The sequence below is a fragment of the Lissotriton helveticus genome, chromosome 6, assembly GCF_964261635.1.
Source record: "Lissotriton helveticus chromosome 6, aLisHel1.1, whole genome shotgun sequence".
In the NCBI taxonomy this organism is placed as follows: domain Eukaryota; kingdom Metazoa; phylum Chordata; class Amphibia; order Caudata; family Salamandridae; genus Lissotriton; species Lissotriton helveticus.
In genome coordinates, this window is record NC_136067.1 from 1,818,156,989 (window position 1) to 1,818,180,575 (window position 23,587).

Below are 23,587 nucleotides of genomic sequence, written 5' to 3' on the forward strand. Positions count from 1 at the left end.
TGATCAAAACACTGGGCAAAGATGTTTTTACATAGATCTAACTGTCAGGACCTAAACAAACAATACATTTGATAGAATTCGGAGTATTAGTTAAGGGGGTTAAGTACTGATCCAGCGCTCTCACCAAAATATTGCACAAATGACACTATCTACTACCACAAAACTTACACTACAACACTAGGCCCATAACAACAATAGAGCGCTTGAATCATGAGGCGATAAGATCTAAATATAGTTGTTTAAACCATCTGCAATAATCAAGACCAGCTTGTCATTTTAGAAAGTTTATTTTAACACATCTAGAAAAACTTAGGTTTTGGTATTTTATTAAACAAGCATTAGAAAAATGTCATAAAGAAAGATTTATTCAGTATTAATAAAAAGAGCATAAATCAAGAATTATTATTCATTAGCAAGAATAAGTAAAATTAAGCATTTTCCAAAATCCTAACTATATCTCTGTCTCTACCCTCATCACCTAGTAATAAAGTAATTAATAAAAACTCCTGTCCTCACGTGTAAAGTCCATCAGCATAACATCGTCCTCCAGAATTCTCGAGCGTAAGCCAACTATGTGTTCTCTGAACCTATTCTTATACCCTAATTTTAGCTGAGCTAACTATTTTTCACATTCCAGCAGACGAATTCTAGTTCTCCATTGGCTGAGCCACCTCGTACCACAGTAAACTGTGACACCTCCTTCTTACATGCCCGGGCAAATTCACTAGTCCATTGTTCATTTAGAAGTCTTGGCAGCTTCTCCTTAGGCTGCTACATTTTGTAGCGACAGCTTCCTTTTTAACCTTGAGCCAGTCAGCTCTGAACTCCCGTGGCACGTTAGTAAACGTTAGCAAATTTCTCCAAAAAGTCATCTTTTAGCAGTTCAATCCAAAACCTTTCAAAATAAAAGCTCAGAGGCCTTTTCCATCCTTCTTGGAATTATTTTCACTTGAGCCATTTTCATCATTAGGCCTCTTTCAGAAAGCGTCAATTTTCTGCGCCACCGTCCCTGCGTCACTTTTAAAAGGGTACTATTTTTCTGCAGCCATCTCTAAGCTTCACTTGTAAAACTGTTATATAAACAAACACAAAGAATAATTAATGAAAGAAATACAGTTTGTTCTGTTGCCTCCCATCATTGCTAATTATTAACCCATTAGTCTAAATTACCTAGCAGTAAAGCACAAATAAAGCAGCATTTTATATCTACCTGTCTTCATTAATCCATAAAACCTTATGTGCACCTAGAATAGTAGAAATGACATCACATAGACAAGGGAAGCAAAATAAGCACATGCCATTATTTCAAAAACAGCTGCTATTAGTTATGACATGACAATAGACAAAATTAATTTATTATTTTCCACATACATGAGAATGCAACATAATGCACATTTATGAGCACACATGTTAGTTTCCCACGTGTTCTGTGAAAATGCAACTTTAAACTAGGTTGAATTATTATACACACAGCACAAATTGTTAGCATTATTAATTTATTTATGGAAGTGTGACTTCACGGGTTTAAACAAATTTTTGTTTTCTATCCCGCTCCATCAACTCCCTCATCTGGTGATTAACAAATCACCACACCAGCACCCAATATTTTAGCAAAGATTTTATCTAAGATGAACATGATTCAATTTCACCTGTGTTAGTATTTCTAAAGACTTATCTCATCAGTTTATCTACAATTCTCATATTGAGTTTTAAGAAACCCCTTTAGTTCTATTTCTTTCTCTTGTGTAACATACAACTAAGCTTCACTAAATGTGATGCAAAAACTATAACTAATAAAATGTCAGTATCTTGCTTGTCATATTAACCTTAAACTTCTCCTTGTTAATTTCTAAAAGAACAATAACCTAAATTATCCAAAGCAGAATTATAATTGCATTAAGCTTGCAAAGAAAAATAAAACAAAAATTTTAAAAATGTTACCTAAATTTTCTAAAAATTTCTAACACCCCCCTTTTTCAAATTTTTTTTTTTTTTTTTTTTTATACTCTTTAAACCTTCTAACAGTTTTTCTTCGACCTAATGTCACAAATTAATTTTTCAGCTAACAGGATTTCTTCGACCTTGTGTCATCTAACAAGATTTCTTCAGCCTTATGCCAAAAACAGAAACCAAAAATTTTAACAGGCATGTACTTCAATCATTGTCACTTTTGTTTTCAATCTTTTCCTGACTGTGACTATTTACCTCCATTACAGGTATCACTTCTATTTTCTTTCCTGCCTCACTTTTCTTTTTAGAATCTTTTTGACTTGATTTTTCATCAATCTGTTTCTTTGATCTGTATCTCAATTTGAATTTTAGGCCTTCATTTTCTCCTAGCCATTCATCACAATTTCTTGGTAATTTCTTCTTTTGCTTGGTCACATTACATTCTGTTCTCCAAGCTCCTTTTCTGAATTTTCTTATTTCAGAATCTTCGTCACTTTCATCAGTTTCAGTGTCAGACATTTCCATTCTGGACTCAGGTACTTCTTTACTCAGCAGCTTCACTCCGTTAGGAACGTCATCTTTGTAGCTGGTACTTGGCAATTCATTTTCTTCTTCAATTACCTTCAACTTCCCAGTTTCAGAATTCCTGTTCCTGCTTTCAGAGCTACTTTTCTGCTTTTCAATACTCTCCTGGTCTTGAATCATAATCTGATCACATTCTTCTTCTGCTTCTTTTTCTGGCAGATTTCCATCATTTTCTGAGTCTTTTTCTGAGTATTCAGTCACAACTTCCAAGTCTTCTTCAATCAAGGCTTGTTTTCTATTTATGTTCTCCAGATGTCGACCAACTTGTCGATCTTCAAGATCTGGATTCTCTTCAGGCTCTTCTTCAGAATCTGAATCTTCAATTGTGACACTATTCTCATCAGGATTTTCAGGTGTAGTTACACGAAAAGTATGGCCAGTGTCAATCCACCTCTTCAGTCTTTTGCACTTCTCTGCATTTGTTGTGACAAGACTGACTGACCTCCTTTTCTGCCACCTTGGCACTAGAGAATTCCTTTTTAGACGAACCTTTTTCCTGATTCTTTTTCCTGGTAACAATTCAAGTGCCTGCTCTTTTTCTCTTGTTTGCACTTCAGTTTCATCTTCATCAAACACAGAAATCATTTCATCTGATAAATTCCTGCAGTTCTCCAAATTGATGCTATCATTGATAGTCATCATTCTTTTCTCTGGTATGAATGACTGTCTCATGACCTTGTCCATCATAATATTACGTGGACTTAAATCTGTCTTTTTATCAGTAGTGTTTCTCAGAAACATCAAAACAAGTGGAAGGACATCTGTCCACTTTGTACCTGCAGCTAGGCACATTTTTGCATCTCTGTCTTTTATAGTAACATTCTCATGCTCCTCAACATTTGAAATTTCTATTCTATCTGTACAATGGAGCAGTCTGTTTTCAATATGTTTTCTGTTATCTGATAACTTTGCAACAGTAATTTCATCATGTCGCATCTGAAATGTTTCAAACCATTTTGTAATCAAACAAATAATCACAAAAATGTAGTACAGTTTATCATGCAGTGCTATCTCACAAAAATCCATTTGTAATCTGGTCAATGAACCACTCTCCTGTAATTCTGTTCCCAATCTCACAATTGTTCTTTTAATTGTGTTCACTTGCTGATATGTCAGACACCTCTGGTAAAGAAATTCTGCAATTTTATGGTATATTCTGTCCATATCAGTAATCATGCTATTTAGCAAAACTACTCTGTCATCTCTGTGTGTCAAAATCTCATTCTCATCTCGCTGTCTAAAATCTGTACTCAACCATGTGTTTCTCTCCTCATGAGTTGCATCATCTCGTAAGTCTTTGATTACCTGCCATGTTTCAACTACTGTTAGTATTAGTGAACTCAAAGCATGTTCATCATTCATTTTATATGCTGCACATATCACGACAGCAAACTTTTCTGCCAATTGAATATCATCAATCAATCTTTTAATTAAATTTGCATTTCTGTTAAGTGAACCTGCAGAAGTCAATGTTTTAATCTGTTTATCAATTGTGTCCTTTACTTTGATGTCTTCATTCAAAAGAACATTATTTTCATTCCAAAATTCTGGAAGTGCATTTAATCTTTTTGGACTGTTTTCCTGTTCTTTATTTAATCCTGTATCTGTTTTGTCTGTTTGTTCATTAACAAAATTTTGCAATGGCAGTGAAGCCATCTCAATCTCTTGAGTCATTACCTGTCGTTGTATTTGTAACTCTTTATTTAGCTCATTTATCTCAGTTTCCTTTTTAATTGACCAGAATTTTGACTCGTCTGACTGTGTCAATTCAATTAGGTCAATGTCAGACTTCTCACTTACCAGAACTGAAGTCATCTCTGTTTCTTGCTGAGTTTTGATCCCTACTAGTTCAATCTCAAGTACAATAGAATAAACCTTTTCAGTTAATGGGACCTTTAAAATTGCGTATTTAATTTCGTCTTTCCTAAGTACAGGGACTATCTCTTTTTCCAAAATTTTCATGGACTCCTTTAAATCATTTGATGAATTTACATAATCAGGAATATTAATTCCAGATGTACCAATCATTTCATCATGTTTTTCAATTGCATCGTTTTTTGTAGAAGTCTGAGCTGGCACTTTATCAGTTTGATCTGACACTTTTGGCGTTACATTAATCTGCTCTGGGGATCTTCTTGAATTTCTGTTCTGATCCATATTTACAACATCAATTGTACACTGATCAACATTTTCTGCTCTTACACCTTTATTATTTATCTTCACTAATTTGGGAATCTTTAATTTATTCTCGCATTTGGCAACAACTTTTTTCATTTTCTTATATAAGGAAGACATTTTATTTAATTAATTTGGTAAATGTACTCTTTAAATTTGCCTTGCAGTGCTTGTTGATCAATTAATTAATTAATTTAACACTATCAGGTGTAGAAAACTTTATAATTTGGTCTATTTAATATATCTCCTAATTTACCTGTATCACTAAAATTAATTAACCTGTAAAGAAAAATTATCAATTTGCAAAAACAATAGCAATGCAAAATTTTATTTTATAACAGTAAATATCAACATATAATCACGTGTTTTAAATTGTACTTATTTTTTCACTTACACACCTTCTGCAACGTATACCTGTGGAAAAAGAAAAACCTAACCTGTTTGCTTTTAAATTTTGGGCAGTAAATGTAAATTAACTAAAACATTATTGGTAATAATCTAATCAATAAATCAAAATTAAGGACAAAATTTGATAATTTTAAAAATAATTCTCCTTCATGCGCAATCACCTTAGACACAGGTAATCTCTCTAAAACACTCTGTCTAATTTATTAATGGATAGTTCCTACTCTATTGTAATCAAATTAGTTTGATATAATAATCACACTAGTAATACAGTAGTCGGCACCACTAAAGCACTTTTAATCTAAATTCAAAACACTGATGTTCTTTTCCTTAAAAATTTTACACTCAAATGCTTGCCTCACACTTCTTTTTATTTTTAACAGTGTTATTAACAGGAATAAAAAAAACAGGACATTTACAGCAAAATTTTTGTATTGTTTTAAACAATCACCGCTTCATAAATGCCTCGGCCAAATCAGAACTCTGGGTGGTCGTGTTGCTCCGGACACTTTGGCCAATCAGTGCACGGCAACCACAACCCTCATTAACACACTCTGCCACTATAGTGTCCTAATAACACTCCAACCAAACTAAGAAATACTCCTATAATGCTCAACTAGCTATAACCCAGTTTTTGCTATTATCTGTACTGCTATTGCTGCAGTCTTCCTCTCTCGCGCTCAACCCCTTCTATTATTGCTCTTCACTCGTTAGTGGCTACATACAAGTCAGCTTTTCTTTTAGTAAATGAGATTTGAATACAGCGCGTAGTCACTTTAATCAAAGCAAGCCGTAGCTATTTTCATACATGGGAGAGCCTCGCCCAATTAGAACAGGGCTCACGGAGCCTCGCCCAATCGGAGCGCGGCTCTGCTTATGACGCTCTGGTCACTTTCTTCCAATCAGAGCAAAGCGGCTCTAACACACCCTCTTGCTGTAGCTCCAAGCTCTCTCCCCTCGCGCTCCAATCAGTAGCCTCTCTTGTAAATTTAATTCAGCCCTCAAAGTTCGTCACACTAATCAGCTGTGACATACTTCAATTCCAACAACAGGACCACTAAACTTTTATTTAATAGCGAGGAAACAGCGCAGCTCCGCTGTAACACACACTATGGCCCTTCAACCAATCAGGGAGCGGCCCTACTATGACGCTGCGCGTCAACAGCCAATGGGTGCGCGGCCTTTTCTATGACGCGCTGAGACTTTAACAAATCACAGCGCGGCCCCTTCGTGTCGAGCAAGGACAATTCTAATTTAACAAACCAAATGAATACTCAGAAACCTTTGCCAGAATCCGCCCAAAAAGAACATAACCTTCGTGACTCTCATAGAGTTTCTCTCACCTTGCGCTTCCAACAGTCTCTTTAATATATCATGTATTCGCTCGCCCACATCAGTCACAACACCCCTCTTCTTCTGAAAACAACTACGCGACTACAACAGAGGAAACTAAAATAAATACTTAATTTTTATTACTAAGGATACTTTTAAATGTACAGATAATATAGACGCGCAATAGTATATTTTTAAACGCGATCACCTTTTAAACATATAAACGCTGTCAGCCAATCACAGCGTTACTTGTAAAGCGTCTTAGCCAATCGGAGCACACCTTTGCTGTGACGCTCCTAATACATTAACCAATCAGAGCGCGGCAGACTCTGACGTATGCAGAAGCTGCGGCTGCAGGCTCTCCCTCTTCGCGCTCTCACTCACACACAGCCCCTCCCTTACAAATCTTATTTCAATAGAGCGCGCTAAGTTTCCTTTTTAAATATCAGCGTTTGGGAAGAATTATGTTTAAATTAAACGGTTATTTATTTCGAGGATGTTTATTTAGATAACAATTTTCAGCAGAAGACACTCCAGACTCTTCAATTAAACGGAGTGATATTTTATTATGACACTTTGGGCGAATTTTATTCTTCAATCAGTATACTTACTACACACATCAGTTTTTAATTTAGCAGAATTATTAAAACGAAGGGAACATCAGTGGAGGCTTAGCTAGTTACTCCATAACAACGCCTCAACCAATCAGGGGGCAGCTTTTTATTATCAATGCTGACGCTCTAGCCAATCCGAGCGCGGCAATTCTGACGTAGGCAGCTGCTGCAGCTTCTGTCTCTCCCTACACGCTGTTTCACTCGCAAAACCAGCCCCTCCCTTACAATTTTCGATCGGGGCACAATTTAATGGTTTTAAACTACGGAGAACAGTATAATACTATATTTAAAGCGTGGAATGTTTATAAAATTAATACTAATCGCTTTTTACTTATTTTAACGAGTTTAATAACGTGGAATACCTTAATTATTGCCTAATTAACACAAAACATTCTAAAATGCTCCTGAATGTTTTAAAATAGCACAGTTCACCTTTTTATACTTTTCAACTATGCTGAACACTTTTGAATTCAATTTTATTAGCGTGCAGAACTTTTAAATGTATTTAAACACTGCACAATACTTTTAGAAAGTCTTAGAATGGTATAGACTTTATCCTGAACTTTCCTAAGTACCTTAAAATTACTTTTGGTACATTTTAGTGAATATATAAAACGAAACACATCTGTCTGCTTCTCTAATTAGGATAGTTTACATACATTCAAGTATCCACACTTCGGAATAGACGGCGCTATTCACACTAAGGATAATTTTCATTTGCCAGTAGAGCAACTCTTACTCTACCCTTCTAACACGTAAGAATATGAACTCATTTTGCTCTGAACCCACCGCGAAGTGAAAGTTCTAAGAGTTCCACTTGAACATACCTTACAAAACAATCACGCACTTTCACACTGAAAATTCCCTAACTTCAAACACACATGAAATCCGTACAGGACTCTCACCTGTTTATAGAAATCATGCACCGTTAGCAAAATAACACCGTTATCCGTACAGGGCTCTCACCTGTTTATAGATATAAAACATGTACCCGTACAGGACTCTAACCTGTTTATAGATAATCATGCACCGACATTACCCTGCCCTTCACTCAAGCTTGAATATAACTAATACTCTTATCACAGTGAGTTTTATGGAAGGCGCTTTGTCCCTATTCTCATGCTGCTCTAATTTCTTAGAAAACCCTCACTGTTACAAGATTCACACCTAGCCCTAAAACTGTGTTGCACGGCGACAACACTGTATTGCACGGCGACAATACTTCTGGTACACGGCGATACCAACAGTGATACTCGGCGATATCACAGAAACAGATCAGATATTCTGCATGACTACATTCTCATCACACAGTTTTTGTACCGGTACACACATAGCACAAAATAAACAAACTCAACATGTGTTAAAACTTAATCCTATGAATTTACCAACATATATGTATCATGCATGTAACATGTATGTCAAAAACAACATATATAAACCGTCCGATGGCTACCAGAAATTGATCCAGCGCTCTCACCAAAATATTGCACAAATGACACTATCTACTACCACAAAACTTACACTACAACACTAGGCCCATAACAACAATAGAGCGCTTGAATCATGAGGCGATAAGATCTAAATATAGTTGTTTAAACCATCTGCAATAATCAAGACCAGCTTGTCATTTTAGAAAGTTTATTTTAACACATCTAGAAAAACTTAGGTTTTGGTATTTTATTAAACAAGCATTAGAAAAATGTCATAAAGAAAGATTTATTCAGTATTAATAAAAAGAGCATAAATCAAGAATTATTATTCATTAGCAAGAATAAGTAAAATTAAGCATTTTCCAAAATCCTAACTATATCTCTGTCTCTACCCTCATCACCTAGTAATAAAGTAATTAATAAAAACTCCTGTCCTCACGTGTAAAGTCCATCAGCATAACATCGTCCTCCAGAATTCTCGAGCGTAAGCCAACTATGTGTTCTCTGAACCTATTCTTATACCCTAATTTTAGCTGAGCTAACTATTTTTCACATTCCAGCAGACGAATTCTAGTTCTCCATTGGCTGAGCCACCTCGTACCACAGTAAACTGTGACACCTCCTTCTTACATGCCCGGGCAAATTCACTAGTCCATTGTTCATTTAGAAGTCTTGGCAGCTTCTCCTTAGGCTGCTACATTTTGTAGCGACAGCTTCCTTTTTAACCTTGAGCCAGTCAGCTCTGAACTCCCGTGGCACGTTAGTAAACGTTAGCAAATTTCTCCAAAAAGTCATCTTTTAGCAGTTCAATCCAAAACCTTTCAAAATAAAAGCTCAGAGGCCTTTTCCATCCTTCTTGGAATTATTTTCACTTGAGCCATTTTCATCATTAGGCCTCTTTCAGAAAGCGTCAATTTTCTGCGCCACCGTCCCTGCGTCACTTTTAAAAGGGTACTATTTTTCTGCAGCCATCTCTAAGCTTCACTTGTAAAACTGTTATATAAACAAACACAAAGAATAATTAATGAAAGAAATACAGTTTGTTCTGTTGCCTCCCATCATTGCTAATTATTAACCCATTAGTCTAAATTACCTAGCAGTAAAGCACAAATAAAGCAGCATTTTATATCTACCTGTCTTCATTAATCCATAAAACCTTATGTGCACCTAGAATAGTAGAAATGACATCACATAGACAAGGGAAGCAAAATAAGCACATGCCATTATTTCAAAAACAGCTGCTATTAGTTATGACATGACAATAGACAAAATTAATTTATTATTTTCCACATACATGAGAATGCAACATAATGCACATTTATGAGCACACATGTTAGTTTCCCACGTGTTCTGTGAAAATGCAACTTTAAACTAGGTTGAATTATTATACACACAGCACAAATTGTTAGCATTATTAATTTATTTATGGAAGTGTGACTTCACGGGTTTAAACAAATTTTTGTTTTCTATCCCGCTCCATCAGTACCCACCTCAAGTAATGTTCTTTTTAACTGGTTTGTTACTGGTAAATGCTTTACATATTTTCCTAAGTTGAACCTGTCTGCTCTATGTCATAGCAACCATCATTGCAACCAGAGGGTTGAGTCCAAGTTTAAATTACTGAAACTCTGTTTGATACTGGCATGTTTGTGGATGTATTCCTTGTGGTCTACTCACATCCATCTTAACAATTAACCCACGTTCTTACACACCCCATTTAGAGGTTGGAACTCCATCATCAGGATGCCAAGCTTGAAGAAATGGCTATGAGAACAAGATGACAACCTATTTGGCGCTGACATGTATCTATCCTATAACCATGAACAAACCTCATGTTGTACTCCATATGATGTGGTCATGCAATTTATAACTTTCTGTATTTGCTACAATGGTGATTTTCCTTTACCTCATTGTAGTGAGATTTTGTAATGAGAAATGTGAAGCTGTAGCAATTTCCTGTGTAAAGCACTTACCTTATCAATTATAAAACGTGCCAAGGACCAAATGACTATTATTTTTTACTTTAGTTCACTGCAAGGTTTGCACTGGTGAAGTTTCAGCTGGCTCCAGTGGTGTAAATCCATGACCTGGCTGGCGTCTGGTACTGAACAGCCAGGTTAATGAGATGGTCACCCCATCCTAGTTAGGGTGTGGCAACCATCACTGGATTTCCGTGCCTGAGAATGATATTAAACCATGATGGTCCCTGGTAGGATAATACATTAATGGACTCGATGTACAGGTAGAATCTTCCTTGCTCATCAGAGGCATCAATTGATAATTAAAAAAAACAATTCCTGCTTTGGACCCTTGGTTTTATTTAGACCCTAGCAGATGATCTACCCTGTAGCAGCGGCCATGGCCTCTCCCACCCTGTCAAGGAATCACCTACCCACCCTTATTAAGAGACCCATTCCTGCCTCGGGGGGCTTCCCTGTGAAGAGTGCCAATGCTGCGGCAGGTCCCCTCTCAACACTGCAGTTTTGTCGACCATGTCATGGGTTAACAGACCTTTGGCAAATCTTTATGTAGAGGCAAAACAAACTCCAAAAGCAGAAGTTTGTTTTTTCCACACAAAAAACAACTGACCCCAGGTGCACAGGGAGTTTCTTTCTGCATGAGGACGTCCTTCTATATTGTACATGGCCTTGTCCCCGATTCCCGGCAAGGCAGCCACGGGGCAGGAAAAATCAGTGACGGTCAGCCCACTCGGAATAGGGCACCGCGATTCCGACTATCAACCATCTTTTCTGTAGCTGGTGGGCCACTGGGTTGGAAGTTACGATTATCAGAGCCAGCTAAGGCTCTGCCAATGGTAACCCTGTGGTTCCCCCACCTCTACATGAGGCAGGGGCCACAGGACCAAGGATTGGTTGGTTGGGTGGGAATCTAGTCATGGCTTGTCCCACTCCATATATGACACAGCGACTATCACTATGACATGGCAGACCTGTGCGACGTGTGCTGTCAGGTCAAAGGTTTCCTCTAGCATCATCATCTGAGTCTCCACCATTGGAAACCCTGTGCTTCCTCCCACCTCTCAAAAGAGTGGTGGACTGCAGGTTTGTAGGGACAAGTGGTTTACTAATTTCCAAACTTTAAATTAAGACCCTTTTCTTTTTACATTTAATGAATGTGTAGTATGACTGACACTCTTCTCTTATGTGGAACAGGCACCCTTCCCTTCACAACAGCCTTTTAGATAAACAAGTAATTAGAAAAACATAGGATAACACTGTAACACCTGTCTCACAGCTAGCTTTTAACCAGTTCACTGGGCCAATCATTAGAGGAATGGGTCATACCCATGAGCCACATTTTTTATCAGAACCAGATGAGATTACACGAATCTCTTAAAAACCAACAGTGAACTTATAAGAGGGATACGGAAGCCCCACAGAGTTACTTGTGTGGAAAAGTAATACTTCACTTTGTATGTTTTGTTAGGCTTCATTAAAGAAACATTCACAAAATGTGCTGTTGATATTTTAGTTATCCTCGGTGTGACTGTGCACCCAGTGTCTTCCAGTAATGTAGTTTTAATGAAGAAGAGTTTCCCACAATCTGTTCTGGATTTGCACACTGTTCTACAGCGTGCAGATGACCAGGCATGGACTGATCTAATGCCCTAGTGGGTGATGCGTTGAAAGATGAAGAGAAATATTTTCCCAGAATAGCATCCTAGAGGGCTCACATTCAGATTTCCACACATAACTGACCTCATACCTCCTAATCTGAAGTGTGTTGCTGTAGTTTTGATATATCTAACAGATATGTTTTCTGTTTCATGCTGCACTCAAACAACAGACAGCAAGTACCTCTTTGATGCTGTGCAATCATTCATACATGTTTTCTTGAGAATTATAGTGCTGGATCACACAACATTTTTGACGGGCGCTATGTTATGCCCTTGGTGCGCAGTTAAAGCAGTGCATGCTCTAAACACCTTTCACCCCCGTATTTTGAAAGTTGGAGTTTGGAGGTGGTAATGTGTGACAAGAACGTTTGTGAGTCGTTGTTGTGAGGCATTTTGTTGTGTGGTGCGTGCTTTGTTGTTCTTTTGTACTGCTGTGTATTTGTGCTGTATTGTAATGTTATTTTGTGTTGTAGTGTGTTTATTGTATTGCGTTCAGCTTTCATGTTTTGTTGTAATGTGCCCTATAATGTTTTAATTCTGCTATAAATTTTCTTGGGAAGGCTTTTGTATTAAATTTTGTGATTTATGTTATGTTATGTTAAAATGTCTTATCGAGCGCAAGTACACCGATTGGTTTCTTGGCGCTGTTCTAGGAATGCCGGCGCCCTGTTGATTTAGTTCTATGCCTGAGTGAATAACCATGTCTTGAGAAGTCTTCTGAATCTCAAGAGGTCAGTGCAGGATCTGATGTCTAGTGGAAGGGTGTTCCAGAATCTCGGTGCCAGCACTGCAAACCTACAGCCAATCTGTCGCTTCAATTTGTAAGAGGGAGTGACCAGAAGGTTCATGTTGGCCGAGCGCAGGTTGCGAGTAGGTACATACCTTTGAGTAAGGCTACAGATTAATTTTGGGCTTGTGCCATGCAGCGACTTAAAGATGATGCAGCCAACTTTGAAGGCGCAGCATTGTGGTGTGGGAAGCCAATGCAACTTCCTCATGAAAGGAGAGATGTGTTACCATCTAGGCTGCTGGAAGATCAGTCTACCATCAGTTGTAATCTTTTAGTTAGACACAGTGGTGTGCCGAAAGACAAAGGAGTTGGCGTAGTCTATGTGCGATATAACCATGGCTAGGATAACCTGTATCACTGCTTCCCTAGTGAGAAGTCTACAGATCGTTCTTAGCTGGAAGAAGCAAGTAGAGATTAGTGATCCTATTTGAATTTTCATAGTAATGTCACAGTTGATTGTCACCCCAAGACTCTTTGCAGAGAGGGATGGCGTGGGGGAAGGACCCAGCTCAACCGCCCAGAAGTGTGAGCTCCATGGATTATGCATACCCCCTGTCAGAATAAGTTCCGTCTTGTCCGGATTACGTTTTATATGGTTGCTGGTCATCCAATTGGTGATGTGCAGCATGGTAGCTTGAAATTCGGACATCGAGACAGGTGTATTATTGATGGTAAACAATAATTGTAGGTAGTCTGCGTAGCTGAGTGTACATACCTTCCTTTCTTTCAAGGACCGGATCAGTGGGAAAAAGTATAGGTTGAACAAATGCAGGGATAATGAAGAGTCCTGAGGTACCCCACATGTTGTTCTCATTTTGGCGCCGTAAACTGGGATACGCAGACTGACTGGGAGTAGTCCTCCAGGAATTAACTAATCCAGCTGAGAGCTGATCCCTGGAGGCCATGTACCTGACACGGTCAATCAAGATACCATGATCAGCCATGTAGAATGCCGCAGAGAGATCCAGCAGCACCAAGGCCGGGGTGAACCTTTGTCTGCTTCCTTCCAGAGTGTGTCCAACACGGTAAGAATCACTGCTTCAGTTGAGTGGGCTGGGCGAAACCCAGCTTGATGGGTGTCAAGGTATTCAGACTGCTCAATAAAGGCACAGATTCATTTGGCCACATGGGACTCTAGTACCTTAGCTAAGTAGGGGAGCAGAGAGATTGGGGGGTAGTTGGTCAGAGTCTGGGGGTCGGCCACAGATTTTTTTTTAGAAGAGGGACAATAATTGCTTCTTTGATGACACAGCCCTGAGATAGTATCTCTTTTAGGAGTGAGAGGGCAGGCCTGGGGAGTGCAGAAAAGACTTATTTTAAAATATGAGGCGGACAGCTATCAGTGGATGAGCCAGATTTTACTTTGGTCAGGAGTTTTAAGAATGCTTTATTGCTTATTGCCGGGATTTGACCAAGCAAACAGGAGTTTTGCGACATGAATGGTGGTGCCTTGAGAGTGCAGAAGGTGGGGATTCTCAATTTCATCCTGATAATCTTATCAATAAAGAAGTTATTCAGGGAGTTGCAGAGTGCTTGAGAGGGTATATTTATTAACAATAGAGAATATTTCCTTTGATCTATTAGTGGAGCTCAGGATCTTTGAAGAGAAATAGGTAGCCTTAGTTGTTAAAATGGAATTTTTGTAATCCTTCAGTAAAGCTTGGTAAGTCTCTCTTTTATCAGGGGAGTAATTACATCTCCATTTCCTTTCAGATTGACGTAAGGCTAGTTTTGGGGTTTTAAGAACCATCTCTGGGCCTCATGGCGCCTAGCTGATCTTATTGTCCTGAGGGGGGCATGTTTGTTGCTGGCTGCTATTAGCCATGCTGTGAGATTTTCCTCACTGAGGTTTATTGATGGTTGGTTAATTGAAAGTTTGTTGGCCAGTGTGTTAAGGAAAATTTTTCTATTGATGCTATTGATGCTATTCCAGTTCCTTGCCGTGACCCTTCAATGGCTGGAGATTTAGCCACAGTTAATGGTGAACTTTATTAAATAGTGATCGGGCCATGTGCAAGGAGAGACTGGCAATGCGGACACTGCAAGATTGGCTGTCCACACATGATTGAGTATGTGTCCCTTGATATGGGTGGGAGAGGTTACCTGTTGACAAAATGTTAACCCATTAAGTAGATCGGTTAGTTCTGCAGTGTGGTGTCCACCCAGTGCGTCATTTGCCCAATAATTGAAGTCGCCAATCAGAAAGATGTTTGTATGATTGGTTATTAGGTGGGTTATCTGCTTGTCCAAGGATTGGGGGAACGCAGCATATTCTGGGGGGGCCTGTACAATAGTACACAAATTAGGGGGGCTGAGACCGACTCCAGTTTAATGACAAGATTATCCACAGAAGTTAGATCTAATGAGGTGAGTGAGGTAAATTTTTGTTCCTGGCGTATGATGGCAGCCACTCCTCCACCTATGTTTCCTGGTGGGCGATTCGCCTGGAGGATGTAGTAGTTGTTGGGCAGCGCAGCTAAAATATTAGTAGGCAGACTCCTGGGAGAGCCACCTTTCTGATAATAAGAGAACGTCTGGTTGAGTCGAGTCCATTAAGTGAAATATATCCAGTTTACGTTTTGCCAGGGAACAGGTGTTTAAATAGAGAATTGTTAGCTCAGAGGGCCTAGTTTTGTCCTGTTTCTGAGTCTGTCCTATTTTGTGGGGGGGAATGAGCAAATTCTGGGAAGGAAGCCCTTTGTAGTAACCACGAAGTAGATTATGTAGTAAAAGTTGATAAATGGTATCCCTTATTAACTTTAATCAGCATCCAGTTAAGTCAACATCTAGTATTCAAGTGATAATAACTGATACATAGAATGTACTCGACACAGCATTAGAATATAGAATGAGAACTCCGTAAAACTCTAAACGCTACAGAAATAAATAATAAATATAACTTACCCAATACTACACATCTTCCCCTTTTATAAAGAAAAAAAACAAGGATAATACAAATATATAAAAAAAAGCAAATAAAAAAATTAATTCATTATACCTTTCAGGTCTTTTAACAGTTCTTCCACTGGATATCTGAACATTACATGGTTGATCATAACTCTAAAAGAAATCTCATTAGGACTTTCAACAACAAAATCCTTAACAGTATCTCCATTATCATAACACCAAAATGGAGATACAGACACAGATTGAGACGATGGAATTGAGTCGCAAACATCCAAATTTGCCAATGCTAAACGACTCATATGCCATGTTTCACCATTGTCATGAGTAACAGTGATATGATAAATCTTAGAGATTCTTCTAGGTTGAGAAAACTTACTAAAACATTTAGACACTTTCCTAGGATTTTTAATACACACCCATTGACCAATCTGCAAATCAGCAGGGCGAGTGCCATGCTTATTATCATAATACAATTTATTTTTCAATTGGGAACTAGTTAAGGTATTCTTAACTTCATTAAGGTCACAAAAGGACGTACCTCCACGCTTCATCCATCCAGGATTGGTTTTAGAATAAGGAATCCTGCAATGCATTAAAGAAAAAAACGACTTTGACCTAAAGAAGGATGGAGAGTGACACAATATGACCACAACATTTTCTTAAGTTCATCATCCCAGGATAACTTAGACTTCCTGCATAATTGCACAGTATCTTTAACAATTCTATTCAACCTTTCTACAACACCATTACAGGATGGATGATAGAGTGGAGTAAAATTTTGTTTGATCCCATTCATAGAAAGGAATTGTAACATTTCATGCGATTTAAATTGTACTCCATATCAGTAAGTATTGAAGAAGGAAAGCTTCTTAGAGAAAAATTGATTCTAAAAATCTAATTACAGATTTTGTATCCACTTTGTCTACAACTCTTAGTTCGAACCAATGAGAAAATAAATCCACAAGGACAATAATATATTTGTTAGAATCATCACACCAAGTAATAGGGCCCATTATGTCCAAAGCTACCTCTTCCCATGGTAAATCTGGGGAATGAAAAACACCTAATGGAGGGTTAAAAGTTTTCTTAGACTTATCAGAAGTCTCACAATTAGTGCAAGTTCTCACTTTAACTTCAACAGATTTGTCTACACCCGGCCACCAATAAGAGTCTTTTACCCTAGACTTAGTGCGAGTAATGCCAGGGTGCCCTTCATGGGATAGCAGAATTATACATTCTCTTAAAGATGTAGGAGGAATTATCTTATCACCTCTCCAAACAAAATTGTCCTCGACAGTAAGTTCATCCCTAACTTCCCAATAAGGTCTCAAATTATCTGATAAATCTTTTTTGTTAAGCATGGACCACCCATCAATAATTCTAGACTTCACCTCCACCAATAACAAATCTAAAGTATCTGCTTCAGACCATTGTTCTTTTGAAATGCAATTTTCTGAATTCCCACTGAAAATGACATTAGCTACAGAAAAGTCACACCAAGAACTAGAATCAATTTTGGTACCAGGCAAGGAAAGTCTACTTAAGCAATCGGCCACATAATTTTTTGCTCCAGGTACATACTCAATATCAAATAAATAATCTTGCAGACTCATGGAAAGTCTAGCAATCCTTGCAGTCGCCCTATACAATCCATCAGTAGTCAACAATTTAGTGAGCGGGTTATGGTCAGTTCTAACACAAAATTGCTTACCCCATAAAAATTTCCTGAAATGCTCTAAACTCCATTCCACCGCTAAAGTCTCTCTTTCAATTAGTGAGTATTTTTGTTTTGAAGGAGTAAGGGACCTGGAAGCAAAGGCAACAATGACTTTACCATTGTCTCCCGTAACTTGAGTTAACATGCTACCTAAACCATTGGAACTTGCATCAGTAGTTACAAAAGTATAAGACATGGGATCAAAGCCCTAAAGATTAGGAGCATTGCAAACAGCTTTTTTTATCAAATCAAATGCATGCTGACACTCCTCTGACCAAGAAAAGGAAACTTTGTTCTTGAGTAAATCCCTCATGGGCTGCGTCTTACTAGAAAAATTATTCACAAACTTTGAATAAAATTCGGCCAAACCAAGGAAAGACCTAAGTTCAACCTTGGTCTTCGGAGCAGGAGCATCCAAAATTGCTCTGACAAGTTTAATTTTGGGTCTGATACCAGATTCCCCATTTTCGTGGCCTAAATAAATGACTTTATTTTCTGAAAATTTACACTTAGATGCTTCAGCTGTTAAACCACATTTGTCAAGAATTCTCATAACCTCCCTGAGTCTCAAATCATGTTGAGCAGTATCTTGACCCATAATAAGGATATCGTCTTAAAAAAATGTAATGCCAGGCATATCCCCAAAAAGTTGTGCCAATAACCGCTGAAACACCGCAGCCGCAGATGCCAGGCCAAACGGCATCCGTTTAAAACGAAAACACCCAAATGGTGTACAAAAAGTGGTTAAACTGCGGCTAGAGCGATGCGAAACAATCTGATGATAAGCTGACGATAAGTCAACTGTTGAAAAATACTTTATCCGCGAGTTAGAGACAACATTTCATCAATCCGTGGTAAAGGAAATTGGTCAACAATTATGTTGTTATTTAAATTTCTCAAATCGACGCACAGATGGATTTTTCCATTGGCGCGTCGTGCAACCACCAATGGAGAAATCCATTCTGACGCCTCGACTGGTTCAATAATACCGCATTCTTGCAATTTAATAAGTTCTTTCTTAAATTCATCCCTTACAATTAGAGGTAAATGCCTTACCTTGTGTATTCTAGGGACAGCGTTGTCTTTAAGTCTAATGCGGTGAGTAAACCCACTAACTTTGCCAATCTTCCCAGAAAAAACATTGGGAAATTCCTTTACTACCCAATTTTTTGTGGTTTCACCATCACAAGCTACAAGAACCTGCTCGGGACTATTGGGGTCGAGTATAATGTTCAATGCTCTTTACTCTTTCCAGCCTAACACAGAAGGACCATTTTGGGCTATATACAACTTGCAAACAGCAGAGCGACTTTTAAAATAAAAAAACAATGAACGAAACCCCAATAAATCAATCTTGTCCCCAGTGAAACTTTCAGGAAGGACATCCGGAGGTTCTAAATAAGGACCAAGATCATTCACAAGATTAGATTCCCATACAACTTTGGCTATGATGGTGAATGGAGATCCAGAATCCGCAGCCACCTGCAAGGGAATACCACCAAACTTAACAATACACAATGGTTTGCTACTATTTTTCTTTTGATATTTAACACAATGTTACATTTTCTGTGATCATGAACCTCAGAGTCACAAGAAGAAGCATCAGAATCGCTTTCATTTAAACAAGAAACTTTTGGAATTTGAACAGATTTTCTTTTACAAGACTTGGAAAAATGTCCAACAATGCCACAATTAGAACATTTCGCTAGTCTAACAGGACACTTATCTGAACTGGCATTGTGTGATTTACTGCCACATCAGAAACAAGCAAAAGAAGTTGAGTCAAACTTATTGAATTTAGGTGTGGCAGAGTTTTTGAAACTGGGCGTATTGTTGGTATAATGTTTCTTCTTTGTATAAGAATCTTTTCCTTTTTTGGCCTCCGAAATATTATTCACAGAAGTAGAAATGAAAGATTCATTTTGTTCAGAAATAGCTTTATTACTCTTTTCCGATAGTTCAGTTTTTTTAACAAGCGCAATAACATCTTTAAGGCTAGAATCACCCTCAATCCACAGCCTGTCTTGTATTCCTTTATTCTTGGAACAAACAACAACCTGGTCCCTTATTAGTTCATCATGGAGAGTACAAAATTTGCAAGGAGCAGCCAGGATTTTTAATGTGGACACAAACTCTTCAGCCGATTCATGTTGCAGCTGCTTTCGTTTAAAGAAAGATCTTCTTGTAACACCAATGCAAACGACTGGAGAATAATGGTCAGTAAGATCCATAATAGCTGCTTTAAATACATCAATATCACCAACCCTTTCAGGTTTTTGCATTTGGTTGTATACACCCTAAACCCTCAGCTCCTAAACAATAAAGTAGAATTTTTTTTGTCCTTTCAGGTGACATGACACCAATGTTGTCTTCTTGAGTGGCTATGTAGTTCAAAAAATACTCTTTCCATTCGAGCCATTTGACAACAGGCTCGCCAGGAGAAGAAAGAAACTCTTTAGGATTGTTGAGATTAATGGATGGATTGACATTAGAATTGGATGCAGATGAAGTAGCACTGTCAGTCATGTTGATAAAGAATTAAATAAACAACAAAACGACTCAATAATAAAACAAAATTATAGCTTACCTGAATACCGCTTATCGTAAATCAGAATAATAATGCAGGTTCGGAGTTAAACACAACCTGGAAGAGATGCCGGCTCGATCGGTGCTGTTTCGAGTCAAAACTAAAATCAAAATTGGCCCTCCCTGAGGTTACGTAGCGTGACCCTACGCGATGACACAGCGCGTTGTCACAGTGACGCGTAACTTCAGAGTCACCGAATGTGCGAGGTCATCTCTGCGTGATGGAGCGAGCTTCAGAGTCAACGAATGCAGGGGGAGTGCGGAAGGGGAACGCTGAACTTTTAAAAGATGCCAAATAAGTTTGAAAAACACACAGGTTCAACAGTGCAGTTACAGTGGAGCGAACTCCCACACTGTAATAAACACTGAAAAGGTTACTCACATGAAAGTAGTTCACATCTTTAGCCGACTCTGCAGTAATCCGATCGTAAAAATTTCCCGGAAGTAATTTCTTTAAACAGCTTCCATCAGAAATCCACTTTTTTCTAGAAATACTCTTCTATTAATTAAAAAAAAAATCAAATAGCATCCCATCCTCGTCGCCAAATCTTTTGTAGTAACCACAAAGTAGATTATGTAGTAAAAGTTGATAAATGGTATCCTTTATTGGAGTAACATAAATCAATATCCAGTTAAGTTAACATCCAGTATTCAAGTGATAATAACTGATACATAGAATGTACTCGACCCAGCATTAGAATACAGAATGAGAACTCCATAAAACTCTAAACGCTACAGAAATAAATATTAAATATAACTTACCCAATACTACACCCTTACTTCCATAATCCCATGTCTAGTCAGTCTGAGGCTGATAGAGGGGTTGAGTAGGTAGTTTTCATTATGTAGGAGTTTTAATTCAGACGAAATGTAGGATAAATATTGGGCATATTGGCTGGCTTGCCTTTGGTGCGCCGCCGTAGTGCTTGCTGCCCTCTTGTGCTGTGGCGGGCATTAAATGTCCGGATGGGCGCCCCTGGTGGGTGTTACCCAAGAAGTGAATGAATCAGCACCGCTACATTGAGTGACCGATCAGGAAGTTGTTTAGGGGTAAGATCTTTTAAGTTGAAGAGCATCAAATTCACACAGTTTGAGTACAACTAAACATTTTAAAATACAGTTTTTAAAAACAAAATACAACCGTGCAGCGGCGTAATCCTAATGCACCCGCTCCCGCGCTGTGGCTGGCATCAAATGTCCGGATGCCACCTTAGCTCTTCCTCCAGCCCTCTGTGATGGGATGCCCCTGGTGGGTGTTACCCAAGAAGTGACTGAATTGGCACCACTACGTCGAGTGACCAACAGGAAGTTGTATGGAGGTAAGATCTATTAAGTTGAAGAGCATCAAATTCACACAGTTTGAGTAGAACAAAACGTCTTAAAATACAGTTTTTAAATTATGCTAGCAAAAGGCTCCTGCATTTCCAATCAAAAGCAGTAAATTATTTTAAAGTTCCCATAGCAAGTAACCATTTACCACTGACAATGTGGTGAATAAAGCACTGCTCCCGCTCTTCAACTTTTAAAGGAACTAGGCAGCACAAAATTTCACAAAAATGGGTCTAAATTAAGCCCTCCCAGTGATCACTTTATTTGGTAAGGGACTTGGCCTTTTCCACTAATTGAATATTCTGACAGTTTTCCTACTCTCAGTAGGACAGGGAAGCTGTCACTATTATCTGGCAGTTCAGTGGCAGAAGGGCCATCTGGACAGTTAGCTGAATCTCCATTGGCGGAAACCTTGCATTTTGCCAACCTTGGAATGAGGTCTGTGAACAACAAGTTTGCCTGGTGTTCCTGTCTAAAGCCCTCAACTGGAAAGAAAATCTGTGACAAATACCCGTTAGTTTTTTTCTAGCCTGAATTTCCAGAATCCCTGAATGCACTTTTGAACTCACTGAGTTCTTTGGAGGTGCTTCATGGTTTGACTGTATTTCACCTATAGATCACCAGGCTTTTTTGTTAAGGAGGAAATATGGTCTGTAGCTGTAGTTGAAGATGATTATTGATAAACATGCCAGATGATGGTAGATGGTGGGCGTGAATGTAGTTCAGTAGCAAAGGCTTTTTTATCTGTATCCCTGTTAAGGTGAGACAACCTATTAGTCCATCCATAATTTCCATTCAGTCTTTCAACATAGGGTTCCTACTTGCTCCCAATGTATTTACTTTTTGATGGTTTAGGGAACATGACAGCCAGCTAGTTAGCCAGTTAGAGGAGCTTGAGGTGGAGCAGCATGAAGGTACATGGAAAATAATGTCTCAACCAAGAAATAGGATAGGCAATGCGGTACTTGGCAGGGAAGGGTAAATGATAGAAAAGCAGCAATTGTCAAGCGCAGACCTCACCCATTTCTGAACTGTAAAAATCTTAAAAACTGAGTGCTGGGTCTAAGTGGTGGCAGTACTCAGGAGGAGGAGGTCAGTGGCGGCACATATCCCATTCCATAGAAACTCAGACAGAGTCACCACTAGCACTGCCGACACCTCATATGAGCATGGTGTTCATAAGGAAAGAAATGCAAGAACTCATTGTATTGAAGTATTGAAGGAGTGGATGTTGGAAAAATAGGGGGGCAACCCCCAGACACTGGAACAAAAACAGAGAGGCAGTTCTGGGGACAATATAAAGGAGGTAAGAGAGAGCCCTACATGTGAAGTAAGTGAGTGGTCACATCAATAGACAAGCAAAGTGAAGTCCCCTGTAGAACGTGAACCTCAAACTCCCCCAGTGAGTAGATACACACTCAGGACAGCAGGAAGAGTAAAAGGCTGGGAGGGGGGCACCAAGAAATAGGAAGGACGAAGGAGACAAATTCTGAGAAAGATCACCTCACCTGGTACTTTGCTATGGGGAACAGTTGTATGGGGGTCATCAATGGTACTCCAAGAACAGTGTTAGTAAAGGAAGTTGTTCAGTTGTAGTGTCTAGAGGATGGGATACAGCTGCAGATACATCAAGGAAGTTGAACAATACAAGTAGAGGAGGAAAAACAATGACAATAACTCCCTCTCTCAGATCTTATTTTGAGGTTCAACCACAGAAGTTAAGCCTGGATGAGGGAATGGCTGAAACAAGTAGGACCTTAAGGCAAAATCAGGATGTCTCATGACTCCCCCCATGGTAGAGAAAGAGAAAGGGACAGGTGGTGAAAGATTACAATTTGCATGTCTTGTGGGGGCAGAGGAGGATGAGCGTCAGGGCATCACCAGCACTGTGGGACTCTCTCAGGGAAGAGATTCAAACTGCGGCTCAGAGGAGGAAGTTTGAGGTATCCTGGAAAGCTGGACCCAAGAGATAAGAGCGAGGTTGCCACTTATAAACAAAATCAGAAAACCATACAAGAGGTTTGTGTAAATGTGGGAGAATTGATTTACAATTTAGCATTGCAAACTCAAGTACTACAATACACAAGTTAAACTCTAAAATAGAGAATCATAAGAAGGAAATACAGGCCC